The sequence below is a fragment of the Dendropsophus ebraccatus genome, chromosome 3 (assembly GCF_027789765.1).
Source record: "Dendropsophus ebraccatus isolate aDenEbr1 chromosome 3, aDenEbr1.pat, whole genome shotgun sequence".
NCBI classification, from domain to species: domain Eukaryota; kingdom Metazoa; phylum Chordata; class Amphibia; order Anura; family Hylidae; genus Dendropsophus; species Dendropsophus ebraccatus.
In genome coordinates, this window is record NC_091456.1 from 47620394 (window position 1) to 47629966 (window position 9573).

Sequence of the window (9573 nt, forward strand, 5' to 3'; positions counted from 1 at the left end):
TACAAGGTAATGACAAATGAGACAAAATACTCGGCTCAGGTTGTCCTATTGTTCTGAGACCATCGCCTAGTGTAAATGCGGCTTGGGGAAGAGGACTTGTTAATAGTATGTGACTTCTACAGGTGTGAGAGTAGTCCTTGTACAACATTTTGTTACCTTATACTGTATATTATATGGTAAAATATGGGTACAACTTGTGGCATAAGAAGCTTTAGTTTTTTGCAGGTAGGGAGTAAAAAATGTAAATGAAGAACTGAAATTTAGCTGCAGTTTCTAGGGGCTAGGTTACTATAGTATATTGGTTGTGTTTAATACATTTATGCCCAAACAAGCAGTATGTAATGTTTAAGTCTATGTTCCCACACTGTATTTTTCAACCCAAAACAGGAGTGGAGTAAAAACACAGAAAGGCTATGTTCACACGCTGTTGAAATTGAGTGGATGGCCGCCATTTAATAATGGTCGTTGTTTTAAAATAAAGGAAATTATTTGCCAATTGTGGTCATCCACCCAATTTCAACAGTGTGTGAACATAACCTTTCTGTGTTTTCAATCCACTCCTGGTTTTGGTTGAAAAATACTGAGCAAAAATACTAATACTAAAAAGGAAATAAGATTTTTGTTTCTTTCTTGTAACAGTAATAATAACAACAATAATAATAATAATTATTATTATAATAATAACATCAGTATTTCTAATTAACTTCTTAAGGACACAGTGGATTTTTGCCCCACAGACTACGCCAGTGGGCTGTTTGTGGTCTTTTTTTTTTTTTTTTTCACAATTTTTAGTTGTCTTTGGTACCATGTTTGTGTAGATGGGACATTTTGATAGCTCTTCATTCCTAATATATAATGTAACAAAAAGTCAGCAAACCTAGCACTTTTTTCCTTTTTTTGTTTACACCGTTCACTGTACAGGAACGCTGTTGTTATACTCTATTAGATAAGACAATTACGCACGCTACAATATATAATGTTTATTTATTTTATATGCTTTATATATAAAATGGGAAAGGGGAGTAATTTTAACTTGGGGGAGGGATTATGTCATATTTGAATTTATTTATTTATTTATGTATTTTTACTCTTTAAGTCGACCTAGGGGACTATTATATGCAATATTTAGATTGCATACACTGGTCAATGCTATGCCATTGCATTAAATTGATTAATGTTATCTGTGATCTTCACATAGAGTCTGCCGGTGGCAGAGTCTATTAGGCAATTGCAGAACTGACTGCACGGAGATGACCTCTGGCAGTCAGTGCAAAGGATCGGGACAACCGCAGTCGCGATCGGAAAGTGAAAGGTGTGCAACTTCTGTCACTTACATGTAAATGCTGCAATCAGTAGCAATGAAGGGGTTAATGATGAGCGGCAGTGTAATCGCTGCGACCAATCATTAACGGCCGATCCTCACCCTTTATGAAGCAAGCTCAGCTCCTCTGGCATACCGGTACATCATGGGTCCTTAAGAAGTTAATTGCCAGTGAATAAGAACTCCTGATAACTTGAAAATGTTTTTAGGAGAGTAAGAAAAACCCTCATTTTGAAGCATGTGGTTAGGAGCCAGCATGTGATCTGCACATACTCATAAAGGCAGCTCTGCTATTTTAGATATTTTTAGCTGTGGCATAGGGAGAATTTCTTGACTCAGGGTAATTTCCTGCCTGTCCACTACATGACAGATGTCACAAACAGCCTGTTTGCAGGAGAAATTTCCAAATGCTCATGGTGAAAAGAAAGAAACATTCTGCACATAAATGGAGAACTTCCTATTCCTACATATTCTGTATCAGGTTATTCTAATGGATGTAGAAATGTGATTACATTTGTGGACAAAGGGATTTACACAGCAGAATATTGTCAAATGGAGTTAACATTACATATAAACAGTACTCCAACCTTTAGCAATGCTACGTTAAATTAAAAAGGTGCTTTAGAATTAGAAAAAAACATGGCTGATTACTTTCAAAAACAGCGCCATTCTTGCGTCCAGTTCATATGTGGTATTGCATCTCAGTTCCATTTAAGACAGGGGTGTTTTTTTTTTTTTTTTTTTTTTTTTTTAAAGTAAGCAGTTATAATTTCTAACCCAATATAACCATTTAAGAGATGTGCAAAGGTTTAGCAAAACACAGTAATTCAAGGTTTGCAATATCCATGGCCTGATAAGTATCTTCTCTTGCACAAAAAGGCATCCTTCCCGCAGGAATAAATTCATCTTCAGCCAGCTTTGATGAGGTTTACATGCTTGCTTGACCTTATAACTTTATCTTTACATCATTGAAGAATAATCCTGAGCACACTGGTTAAAGTATTCAAATTCCTCATATGCTCAGTTAGGCATGTCATCCCCAGTACTGCAAGTATTTAATGTATTTGACCTTTTCAGAGCTTTTTTGGGGCTGTGTTCACACACTGTAGTTTCATTGCGCTACCGCATCATTCCATTGCATTTACTGCAATGAAACTCCAACATGTGTGAACATAGACAATTTTCATTTTTGCGTTTCACGTGTTTAAAAGGCCATAGCATTTGCATTTTTTCACCTAAAAACCCACATGAGCCCTTATTTTTTGTATATCACTAATTGTACTTTGCAATGGCAAACTAAATTTTTGCATAAAACATATTTCGAAACCAGGAAAAATTTATATGCGCTGTGAAATACGCCGTTCAGCCTATGGAAAAACTGACATGTTAAATATGTTCCTCAAGTCGATATGATTAAAACAATATGCAACTTGCATAACTTTTATATTATGTGATTGCTTTTAAAAAAATAAAACCTTTTTGAAGAAAAAAAAAATGTTTCTTAAAATTCCTCTATTACCATGCTTAGAATGCTTTTATCCTTTGGTCTATGGGGCTGATTGAGGTATCATTTTTTGCGCCATAATGTGTTCTTTCTATCGGTACCTTGATTGCATATATGCGACTTTTTGAACGCTTTTTATTGCAATTTTTCTGGATTTGATGCACCCAAAAATGTGCAATTTTTGCACTTTGGCAGGTTTTTGCGCTTACGCCATTTACTAAGCGAGATCAGGAATGTGGGACTTTTAATACAACTACACTGATCTCCCATAGGGACACCAGGGAAGGCTGCATATAAGACAGTTAGATGCAGCTGTCATGTTACATGTGCCTTGGCCCGGGGTGCTCGTGCAGGTGTTATGTGCAGCTGGTGGGCTCTGGTGTTTTGGGGCGACTTGTCACGGTGACCAGGAGTGGTAATACCCACCCCCGGACACACCGGGACCGGACCTTTAAGTAGAACTAGTGTGAGGTGCAGGGTGCGACGGAAGAAATGACACTTTGATTTCACAACACTTTGATTTCACTTTGAAGAATATCTTCAGTGAAATACAAAAGGTATAACAGTGCTTAGGTACTTAGTGCAATAGAACAACAATAACTTGAGATGACGAAGATAGAAGAAAGCTGTGTACCAGGAGATAGGGGCCGGATAGGAGGCCCTTGCCTAATTAGTTTTAGTACTCTCCCGGGGTGTGTGTGAAATAAAGCCTTGGAAGAATCCTCGTACTTACACATATAGATAAGTCCTAGTTATCTTATCTGACCGCCTTCTGCCTCTCAGTCTCCAGTGACCGTCCTGAAAGGTAGCACAGGTCCTAGGCCTCTGTCTCTGGGGGGTAGCTAACTAGCAGTATCCTTCCTGCTTAGTCAAGTAAAATCAGTAGAGAGCAGCTTACTTGCACTGTGCTCTACTGCGGTACAGTCCCTTTCATCTCTCCTTCTTTAGGGGGTGAGTGTCAAGGAGAAGAGAGGGAGGGGAGAGGAGAGGGAGAGATTCTTCTGTACAGTAGCTGTGCCCTGGGGGAGTGTGACACCTAGTGGTTGCACAGCAAACTACATACGTCTGCTGTTATACCTAAAAGAACTACTTTTACCTGGGTGTGTAAGAATAAGAAAATTATAGTGGGACACTACACATGTTTCACTATTGAGATAATAAGAAATGTAGACCTAATATACTCATTACAAAATGTTATTATGATTATTATTAGCAGCCATCTATAGAACAAGACGGCTGCCTTTGCCCGATATGTTCCTGAAGTGAGAATATAGCCTAAATGGCAATAATTAAAGACAGGAGATTATGTAGGTCTTGTCAGAATACAAGAGATGAGTGAATTTACAGTATTAACAAAGCGAAGCTTGGAGAATTTTCCCAGGACTGGATTCAGCTTTTCCCGGCATCTGGAGTGAAGGGGCACGGAGTTCAATGACAGTGTTTCACTTCATTAATACTGTACATTTGCTCATCTCTACCTTATAGTATTATGTGTTTCAGTATTGGGAAATGTTAATCTTCTCTACTATGTCTTATGGATCTTCCCAGGGTATAACCTGTTAAACAAGTTTTCTCGCATGTCTCAATAAAATCCAAAGCCAATATATTTTTTTTCATCAGATGTATGTACATTATGTCAGGGAGTCCTGGGGTCCGGGAAGATGGAAGTCCCTTGTCTAGACCCGCAACCCCTATCCCTACCTGCTTGCCCCCCTAGACTAACCCCTAGGGCAGCAACTGGGCGACAGTCCCTAACTTCTAGGGATACGGGGAGGTAGACAGTACACACAGGTATATACAAACAGGTCAGGCAGTCCGAGTCAGCAACAGGAGGTCACATCAAAATCCGAATCAGCAAACAAGGGGTAAACAGAGTCCGGTGCTAGGTCAAACACAAGAGGTAACACAGTACAGAGGATGAGGCAAATGCGAAGTTCAAGTCCAAGCGTCAAATAGCTAGCAGAACAATAAGATACACTGGTGTAGCTGGAGACCAAACATACACTGGCAACTACAAGGTGTAATTCACCAGAGCTCCCGCCCCAGCCTTTGATAGGACAAGGAGTTTGACAGCAGCATGAGACACCGATAGCAGCCAGGGAGCCCTCCCCTGTACTCAGACAGAAGCAAGCATCAGGAGAATGCAACACCTGAAGGCTTAACCCTACGAGCACCAGAGAGGAGTCAGGAGAAAGGCATGAGACTGGGTGTCGGCTCCCTGGTAGCAGAACAAGTAGTGTGAACAGGTCAGAGAGAAGTCGGATGTCGGCTGATTCTTCCAGCCGAGTTCACACACACAGACTGAACTCTAACACATTATGTTGTCAAGGTTTGGATTAGTTAATATTTATGAAAAGTGAGTAGTCAAATTACTCTTTTTACTACTACTACTACTGTTTCTCCAAAAATTAGCCCAACCCTGAAATTAAGCCCTACCTTAAAGGGAATGTGTCATCAGAAAATGAATGTTTGGTAACATTTTTACTAATTTTCCATTTTTCTATCTATATTATAATAAAATAATCCTGAAATCTTGCAGTATTCATTTGAACCACTGGGGCTAAAACTAACCTGAGACTTCCTGTTCTGTCTGTGGTGATAATAGGAGGCTGCTGTAAAGTAATCTGTACTGCATTATAGCGACATGTGACAGCAGTACATAAAGTAGACAATAGCAGCTCCCGGTATAGACCTCTTCAACGTTCACAGATTATTGTCAGTAATGTTTAACTTTCATCCCAAGGTCACAGATTCTGTTTATTGTCGTCTATGTCCACGAGTCTTTCTGTAAAGCATGTCACTGTTAAAAAAAAAAAAAAACACCTCAGGCAAGATCGCAGCCCCCATAACAACTTTCAGTATCTTTCTCTAATCAATAAAAAAATCAATATATATAAATTTCCTTTCATTTAGCAGGGTTTTTAGAGTAGCTTTAATTTCAAAGTCAAAATCCAAAAATAAGCCTTAGCTACAGTCAGTTCCTCCAGCGCTATGTCATGTGATGTCAAGAAGAATAAGTGTGGTTTACCCCCGGTGTGATGTTATATTGGAGGAGCGGCCGGTCACTTGCTAGGTGTTGTAGTGTGACACCACTTCAGTGGTGGATGGCCGAGATACAGCCAGACCGGAATGTTGTCACTTGATGCCAGTGCCTGGTGGGCACAGAGGTGTGATGGCACGCCTGCTTTTATTTTACAAGGCCAGTTGTATCCTTTTTCCCTGTGGTCAGTGTCCTGCCAGGTTGCTACTGGGTCCCTTGAGTTAGAGTATTCACAGATGGCCAGAGTGGTATAGTGACCCTTCCGCATGATAGGAACCCCCACCCACAAAAAGAAGAAGTGTCCCAAGGTCAAGGTGTATGCTGTTTGTGGGCTGCGAATAATCACAGGGTCTTTGGATATAATTGAGCCGGTTTACTATTTGTAAATGTGCAGCAGGTAATACAGGTTCAACAGAATTAGGTTCCTTTGGTGAAAGTCTCTGAAACACACTTGACAAAGTTCTCAATAAACACTTCACAATAGAACAACCAGATCTGTAGTAGAGGTGCAGTGTAGGATATAGGTGTATTGGTTGTTTTGTACTGAGTGATACAAGAAGCAGAGTAGCAGAGAGGAGGATGCTGTGAGAATCTCAACCCATGTGTACTGTGATTTGCTGGGATGTTAAAGGATTCTTAGAAGAAGAAGAACACCTGTGCCCATGTATTGACCTTGAGTTTTTGTCTTCACACTACCTTATGCCCACTAGACTTGGCTGAACCTTCCTAATGGGTGACACAGGATCAGACCTTGTTACCCAGGATGAGCAGAATGCTAAGGATTTCCTGCTGACAACTGCGCTGCGAGACAGAGTTCCTAGGCTTACTGCAACTTTGCTCTGTCCGGATCAGTTCTTAGCTCTTTGGCTCTTTTGTGGATACTGTCCTACACTGTGACTTCTCCTTGTCCACGGCGTGGGTTAAGGGTGTCTCTGGCTTGTACTCTCAAGAGTTTAACACTGCATAGTATGGTTTAGTGTTACTAGTCAAGAAGTTGTGAGAGGCATGCTGTCTTGCATCTTTCCCATGTGGGGTACTAGCTAAGACTGACTTTTAGAGAACGGGGACCTGGTAGAGAGCCAGGGCCCAGATAGGATCACTGTGGAGAGCTATCTGGCTTGTGTCCTTCCACCACAATGTCCAGAACAAGAAAGACCTTGCTCCTCCTCCACCCATGTGACTAAATTCCCCTCCAGCATATAAGGTGCGCTATGAGTGGGTGAAGAGTGCAACAGAAGAAGAAAGGAGGATGATAGGAAAGAAGGAAACAGGAATCCTACTGGTCTACAGATTCTGGTGACACATAGAAACAACAATAACCCTTTCCATCCTTCAGCTGTGCAGCTTCCATACACATATACATAATACAGTATACAGCATCTAGTGGTGAAACTTAGTACTACTTTCATTACCATAATAACACAATAAGTACAGACTTTTGCGAAGGGTATATACAACTGCAACACCTGTGGTAGGACACCACATAGGCATATTGTAGCTCCTAACCATCCTGGACCACAGATTCGGGCTTAATTTACAAATCTGTGAATAGATTAGCTGATCTCTAACTGTACCATTTTAAGTTCCACTCGTCACACCACAGGGTGACAGGTGTGTACAACATGTTTTTTCATTAATATAAAAAAAAAGGCCATTTAACATTGTAAGATAAAGAAACAACTACAAATAATAAATAATAAAACTAATAAAAAGGTATAATGTATGTACTAGTAGAGAAAGAGAACTTGTTCAAACAAAACTGAGAAATCCTGAAAGGCAGGTGTGTTGCTATGAGAGTAGTAAGGGCACGGTTCACCGACACTACGCTAGTAAACAAATTTTAAGAAAATAAGTTGGCTTATGTTGAAACCAGAAGTTTAAGGCACAAGTAATGTTTTGTCTCAGTCGTACCCACTGTAAAGTAACCTATTATCCTACTGTAAATGTATCGTACCTTACTTATTTCACTCTTCTCCATCTGCCAAACATATCCTGCTTCCAGCATTAAACCGGACTTTCTTTCACTCCCAAGATGTTAAGCATGTTCGAGCAAGAAGGAAACAGGATTGCATCAAACCACTCCTATTGGATTGTCTACTGACTCAATGCAAATGGCAATAAACTTTTATTATAGAAACACAAGGAACTGTTGGCTGACAAAGGCCACCTGGTCCATCTAGTCTGCCCTTATAGTATTTTGTTTATATTATGATTGTTTATCCCAGGCAGGTTTAAATTCACTTACTGTGGATTTACCTTCCACACCTGCTAGAAGTTTGTTTCAAGCATCTACTACGCTTTTAGTAAAATAATATTTTATATGTTGCACATGATCTCTTTCCAACTAACCTCAGCTTTGTTCTTGTGTCTAGCTTCTTATCAAAACACTTTCCTCCTGAACCTTATTTAGTCCTTTAAGACCAGCTTCACACGTACCGTATCCGCAGCAGATTTCATGCTGCGAGTTTGCAGCGAAATCCGCTGTGGAGACCTTCCCATTCACTTCAATGGGATGACATACCATGACATTGTCATCCTGCTGCAAGTATGTCAAAGTCAGTATGTCATCCCATTGAAGTGAATGGGACTGTATCGGAAGCGGATACAGTATGTGTGAACCCGGCCTTTCAAAGATTTCGATTTCAAAAAGATTTCCCCCTCTTTACCTTCTTTCCTCCAGACATAGATTTGATTCCATAAGTCATTCCTGATATGTTTGTTCACTCAAGACCATCCACCAATATACGTTAATGGTATCTGAATAAATAGCAGAAGTGCAGTAAGCAGAAACTAACATATAATAACACCAGTAAGATAGCACTGTCAAGATGCAAAACCATGTGGATGCAAGGGTTAAACAAAACCCAATTTTAAGGTGTTTAAATCCAATTATTGTGTCTTGTTTTCATCCAACGTTTACAAGTGAAGTTTCAACCCTTCTATAGAGTCTTTTTCAGGCAAGTGTATACAATCCTAGTGCTCCTATATATTTCCCACTACACAGTTTAAGTACATGATTACAAATTAATCAACGTCACATGTGGTAATTGCATAAATATACAATAGTTATAAGCTCAGTATAAAATCTATACAAAAAAGCATTAATGTAAGCGCAATACAATATTCAGTGTTAATTATAACCATCAATAATTATGTATATACATGTAATTGAGAAACATGGCTCTTTACTTTCAGTTATCAAGATAAATGTTAGGCTCAGGTGTTATTAATTACCAACAATTTACAAAAATGAACATACTGTACCATTGGGCTGCTGTGTGACTGAGCGTGATAATAATACTTCCATCCATACTAGAATCTGTGACTACCCCAGCCAGAAGAGACTCTGTGACGTATGGATTATGGATCCAAGAATCAATCTTAAAGCAAATGTACCATCAGGTATATTTGCTTTAAGCATTGCCCATGTTTAGAATGGCGCTGCTGCTGGTTAGCCGATGCCACGGTCCTTCCTTTGAACTGCGGCCCGGCTCCCATGTATTGGGCAGTTGTATTCACGGGCACTGGGCTGGGGATGAAGCACTGGAGACGGGCTATAATGTATCTTGCCATAATGTAGTGATTATCCTGTGCAGATGTAATTGGTAGAGATGAGCGAATCTTTCGGACTTTTGGTCTGAAAGCAGTTCACTCTATCGGCATGCCTGTGGTCCCGGCCGCATAGTTGCACTCCCGGGAATATGTGGC

General features: G+C 40.0%; 1 protein-coding gene across 4 annotated transcripts in view; it reads right to left on the reverse strand.

Moving 5' to 3' along the window:
- Positions 1-7906, reverse strand: part of SYK (spleen associated tyrosine kinase) — an 88089-nt gene extending 80183 nt beyond the window's left edge. For 2 of the 4 annotated variants that reach the window (XM_069961687.1, XM_069961684.1), the window contains exons 1-2: positions 7820-7897; positions 5397-5625 (exon numbers count right to left, since the gene is read on the reverse strand). The gene's annotated coding sequence lies outside the window, so the exon portion shown is untranslated. Of the gene's footprint in view, positions 1-5396; positions 5626-7819 lie in introns of all 4 variants that reach the window. The other 2 variants (XM_069961682.1, XM_069961688.1) reach the window with 2 other exon arrangements.
- Between the last annotated feature and the right edge of the window lie 1667 nt (positions 7907-9573).